Genomic DNA, 5,292 nt, shown 5'->3' with positions numbered 1-5,292 from the left:
GAACTGAATCTGAGGGCACAGACCTTCCATACTCCCTACCCTCCATATTTGTGGAGAGCAACACTGTTCTCTGTTCTCGAGAAGAAAGCTGGGTACACACCCACCCTCTCTGATGAGCCACATTCTTTCCAGCTGATCAGCCTGGACATGGCCTAGTTTTGGTTTTGTTAATAAGAAAGGCAAGGTATTAAATAGATCACAGGATGCAAGCTATTCACAGAGGGCTTAAAGCGAAACCACAGTTAGACTGAAATGGACTATGTCAAGTATATTTCTCTTCAGTCAAATAAAAATGTAGGACTTGCACCATGAAAATCATTAACCCATAGAAAAGCTAAGAAAAAGATTTTAAAATGATACAAATCTACTTTTCATCTCTCTGTAAACACCCTCCTAAAGAAATTATAGCATTCACACCAAATGTGCATCTGGTGCTAAATCAAAACTCATAAAATGTCATAGAAGAAAATCATGAAAGCAAAATCCCTCAGGAGTGTGGCAATGCCATCGAAGTGTTACATTGGTCAGCTTCCTGTGTAATGTGAAATAAGCCGTGTATGACTGTCATCAGCTTTTAAAATGCACTTTTCCAATTAGGATAAATTATTCCTGGGCAAATAATACAGTTTATGAAAATCCCGAAGAAAAGCTTTGTCTAAATCCATGTCAGCTTTACACGAGAAGGCCCAGGAAGATTTATGGGAGATTCCGTGCTTAGTCTTCCTTCCCACCTAGTACCTTTTAGTGAGCAAACTTACAGCCTCTTTCTTCCATGGGAAAAGCAGTGTGCAGAGGTTTGGTTGATGGCCTTTCCTGAGTAAAGGCAGATAAGAAGTTTTATGGGTAGCAAGATTTAGACTTGGAGGATTTACTCCTGGATTATAACCAAGACAAGGGAATGAGGCAGTTGGAACACATTTTCTTTAGGTTGTCTTTATAGATTGTTTGCTGATTAATGGCCTTTTCAAAATGTAAAATCTCATAAGTCTGATACCAGGGCTAGTTCTGTTCTTTCTGTTGTTAATCTAAATATATCGTCATTAAGAGAGGTTTGTTACTTTAGGAAAAGGCAGAGACAAACGACTTGTTTCTTCATTGGTTTCAAACTGAAGCCAGCTCTCTTCTTTCTCTTTAAAGAGCTCTTCGTACAAATATTATGATCTTTAAATGTCTGATTTGAAACCAGTCTGGAGATCCTTCCACCACTTGCAAATATTGCCAAATCTTAGAGGCATTCACAATCCTTGATGAAGGCAGAAAATTGTGCATTGAATTTCAGGGAGTCTTCCTCCAAGAGCAGTCATGGCCTTCTGGTATTTCAGTGAAATGCCAGGCAATGTCCATGACTCAAACACAGCAACAAATGATACAGGGGCCATGTGTGTACATATTCCAGATTGATAAGTTTAGCCCGTCCTAGATAGAAAATGTGTCAGCGTATGTTGAAAGGGGGAAATAATTAGAGAATATTTGCTGTTCTTTTTCTTCTAGTTTCTTATGTACCACCTCTTGAACAGTGGTTTTGCTGTCCAGGAAAGTTTTGGCAATGTCCAGAGGCATCTTTGTTTGTCACAGCTGAGGGGTGAGTGCTACTGGCATTTAGTGAGTGGAGGCCAAAGGCACAGAACAGCTCTCTCTCCCCCTGGCCTCTGCCCCTGAGAATTATCTGATCCAAAATGTCCATAGTGCCTAGGCTGAGAAACCTCACTCTAGAATCATGACTGAGTCCATGGAAAGTACTAATTGTGGGCAGATGGAGTGGGGGGTTATGTTTTCATTGGCTCAGTACATGTTTGAATTAAGAAAAGGTCAAAGGCTTGACATTTTTCACCTTCAAGTCTCTTAATGGATCAACTGTTATTTCAAAGATTAAAAAGGGAAAAAAGTAAGTGCTGAATGTATAATGAAGTCATGTCCCTTCTTGTTTCTTGATCTGCTTCCCAAGAGAAAAGAAAGAAATCACCCACAGACTGAAGTTTACCCTTCTTTTGTGTTTGAGTTAATTAAACAAAAGAATGAACGGCAGTCCCCATGTGGGGGAAGGTGGTATCCATGACTTCAGGCTTTCCCCCAGATGCGTAACTCTCTGGGTAGTGAGTTGGTTACTACAAGGTGTTGCTGCAAACTGTCATTTTACTCCATGATTTATAGGGTGTGTCACCTTCAGTCACTCAGTTCAAGTTCCTTAGCTGTGTGCGTGCTGACTGGCTCCTATGCAACGGGTGATCTTGCGTTGGGAGCAGCTGGTTTCCCTTAAATGCCCGTGTCTCTGTTTGCTACATTTCTATGACAATGTGTTCACACCAATATAATTATGACTGTATTAGCACTTGCCCTGTAAACCACATGATTCAGGGCTTTATGAGTATGTAATAAAAACTCTCTCCAGGCAGAAACTTGTCTCAGACATGGAACTTTGGGGTGGGGGCAGGCGTAAACGGCCGGTGTTGATTAGGCCCTTCTGAAGTCTGTGGTCATTAGAACACCCATTTATTGGTTAGCGCTCCACAGAGCCAAGACTGTGTGCTGTGAGATTTCAGTCTTTAATCATTTAGCTAAACATAGGGCCTTTGCCAGGTTTCATCTGCATCCATTAATTCTTTCAACAAGTAGTTGAGTGTCTCAAATGGGTAGGGGCAGATGATCCTTCAGTGAACAGCACCAAGTTCATGTTCTCATGGAGCTTACATTCTGTGGAAGGGGAAGGAAAGGAGGAAGGAATTGAAGAACTGTCTCTCCTTGGGAACTGTAGGTGAGGACAGTGTCTGTGAGAGGTGATCTGAAGAAAGAGTCCGCAGTGGGAAGGGCATTCCTGGTGGAGGGACCAGCCAAGGCCAGCCTCTGGCTTGATGTGGAGGGCCCATAGGTTGATGCATGAAGGGCGAGAGTGGGATGCCACACAGATGCTACCCAAAGGAGCCAGGTATATCTAGACCCTTCTAAGTCCGGGTGAAGAGCTTGAGTTCTTCAGCTAAAGTTGGAATGTGCTGGGGGGGCAGGGGGCGGAAGGCAGAAGTGGGTATGAGATGACTACAGGTTAAAATAGATCCCTCTGGCAGTTATGGGCAGGAGAGGAAACAGGATGACCATTTGAGAGCCAACTGCTAAAATCCAGATGGCAGTATTGTGAACGGGTCTTCAGGGCCTCGTCTGCACCACCCTTGAGGGAAAGAGCACAGCTTAGGGCCATTCAGGAAGTGAGGTGCAGGCCAACACCTGCCTCCTGCTAGGGGCACCGTCCACTGAGATGATCTGCGAGATCAGGAGGGATGGGTGAAAAGACACGACCTTTGACAATTGGTTTGCTCATCTATGAAATGGGATTTAGGAAGCACATCCTGCAGAACTGTGGAAAGGATCAATGAAGGCTGACAAGCTTGCAGCCAGTGCCCGTAATCAACTTATATCCTGGTAAATCTGTTGTTTGCTAATGTAAACAGATCACACAGCCATGACCACTTTCCAGGGAGGGGAGAGGGTAAAGTATTACCTTTAAATTGTTACCAGGTTGTGGTAGAGGCCCGTTTGTGTTTGATCTGATGTATAGAGAACCATCCCAGTAACTGACATGATTAATTGATTTATTTGCTGTTTTTCCATGTCCACATACTCTTCACTCCTCTTTCCCTTTCTCTTATGGTTTTGCATGCATGTGTGCTAAGTCGCTTCAGACCAGTCGGGTCTGACTCTGTGGCCCCATGGACTGTATCCTGCCAGGCTCCTCTGTCCATGGGATTCTCCAGGCAAGAATACTAGAGTGGGTAAACATTCCCTTCTCCAGGAGATCTTCCCAACCTAGGGATAGAACCTGGGTCTCCTGCACTGCAGACAGATTCTTTACCATCTGAGCCACCAGGAAAACTTGGCCGGGCTCTAGAGCACAGCCTCAGTAGTTGTGGCTCATGGGCATAGTTGCTTCATGGCAAGTGGAATCTTCCTGGACCAGGGATCAAATCCGTGTCTCCTGCATTGGCAGGCAGATTGTTCACCATTGAGCCACCAGGGAAGCCCCAATTCATCCTTTTAAAGTGTCAAATTCAGTGAGTTTTGGGGTACATTTACAGAGTTGTGCCACCCTCACAACTCTCTAATTCAGAACATTTCCATCACCCCCAAAAGAAACCCTATGCCCACTAGCAGTCACTCCCCATTTCCTCCTCCCCAGCCCCTGGCAGCCACTAATTTGCTTTCTGTCTCTTTGGATTTGCCTCTTCTGGACATGTCATCTAAGTGGAATCATGCAATACATGGCCTTTTGTGTCTGGCTTCTTTCACTGAGCATCATGTTTTCAAGGCTCATCCATGTTGCAGTTAGCTCCTATGTCTGAGCTGTATATTTATGTATATTTTTTAAAATAGAAGTTTTTTTGCACAGTGGTTATAGTTGGTAGGAAATTCTACCGATCAATTTTATTTTCTCACATGGCCAGCCAGAGTTTATTGATGTATTATCATTCCCTTAGTGCATCTTACAACTAGAACATTATCTCCTTTGTACCCCTGCAGTGTTTCCATCAGTGATTTCATCTTTCCACTTAGTTTGGAGCTGTCTCCCTTGTTCCCAGTTCATTTTTTTTCTTTCCTTCTGTATACTCCAGTGCAGGGCTGATAAACTATTCCCCAGAGGCCAAATCTAGCTTGCCATCTCTTTTTGCTACTGATTGAAACAGAACCATGCCCGCTCATGTGCACCTTGTCAGTGGCTGTCTTCCTGTTATAGTGACCATGTTGAATTGTTGAAAGGGACCATATGGCTCACAAAACCTAAAATATTTACTAACTGACCTTTATCACAAAAGTTTGCCAACCCCAGTTATAAACATCTGATGGATGACAGAAGCTAAGTGTTTATTTGCTTCTAATCAGAATGATTTGTGACTCATGGTGGCCTCTCTGGACAGGGGCAAAGTGTTTTTCTCTCAGTCATGTCCAATTCTTTGCCACCCCGTAGTCTATAGCCCACCAGGCTCCTCTGTCCATGGAGTTCTCCAGGCAAGAACACTAGAGTGAGTTGCCATATCCTTCTCCAGAGGATCTTCCCAACCCAGGGATCAAACCCTGGTCTATTGCATTGACAGGTGGATTCTTTAGCACTGAGCCACCAGGAAAGCCCAGACAGGGCAACTCATTGACAAAAATCATGATGATGAAAAAATCATTTGTCAATGTCACTGTTTTCCTCTCAACAGGAGGGTAAAAACATATTCCTTCAATGAAAAAAGATGTTAGATTATTTCTAAATATTTCAAGGCAGAAAGAATGTTGGTGAATGTAACTGTTACCTTGGGGATT

The sequence above is a fragment of the Bos indicus x Bos taurus genome, unplaced genomic scaffold (assembly GCF_003369695.1).
Source record: "Bos indicus x Bos taurus breed Angus x Brahman F1 hybrid unplaced genomic scaffold, Bos_hybrid_MaternalHap_v2.0 tig00002498_arrow_arrow_obj, whole genome shotgun sequence".
Classification (NCBI taxonomy): Eukaryota; Metazoa; Chordata; class Mammalia; order Artiodactyla; family Bovidae; genus Bos; species Bos indicus x Bos taurus.
The sequence above is the reverse complement of the archived record's forward strand: the minus strand, read 5'-3'. Positions refer to the sequence as shown.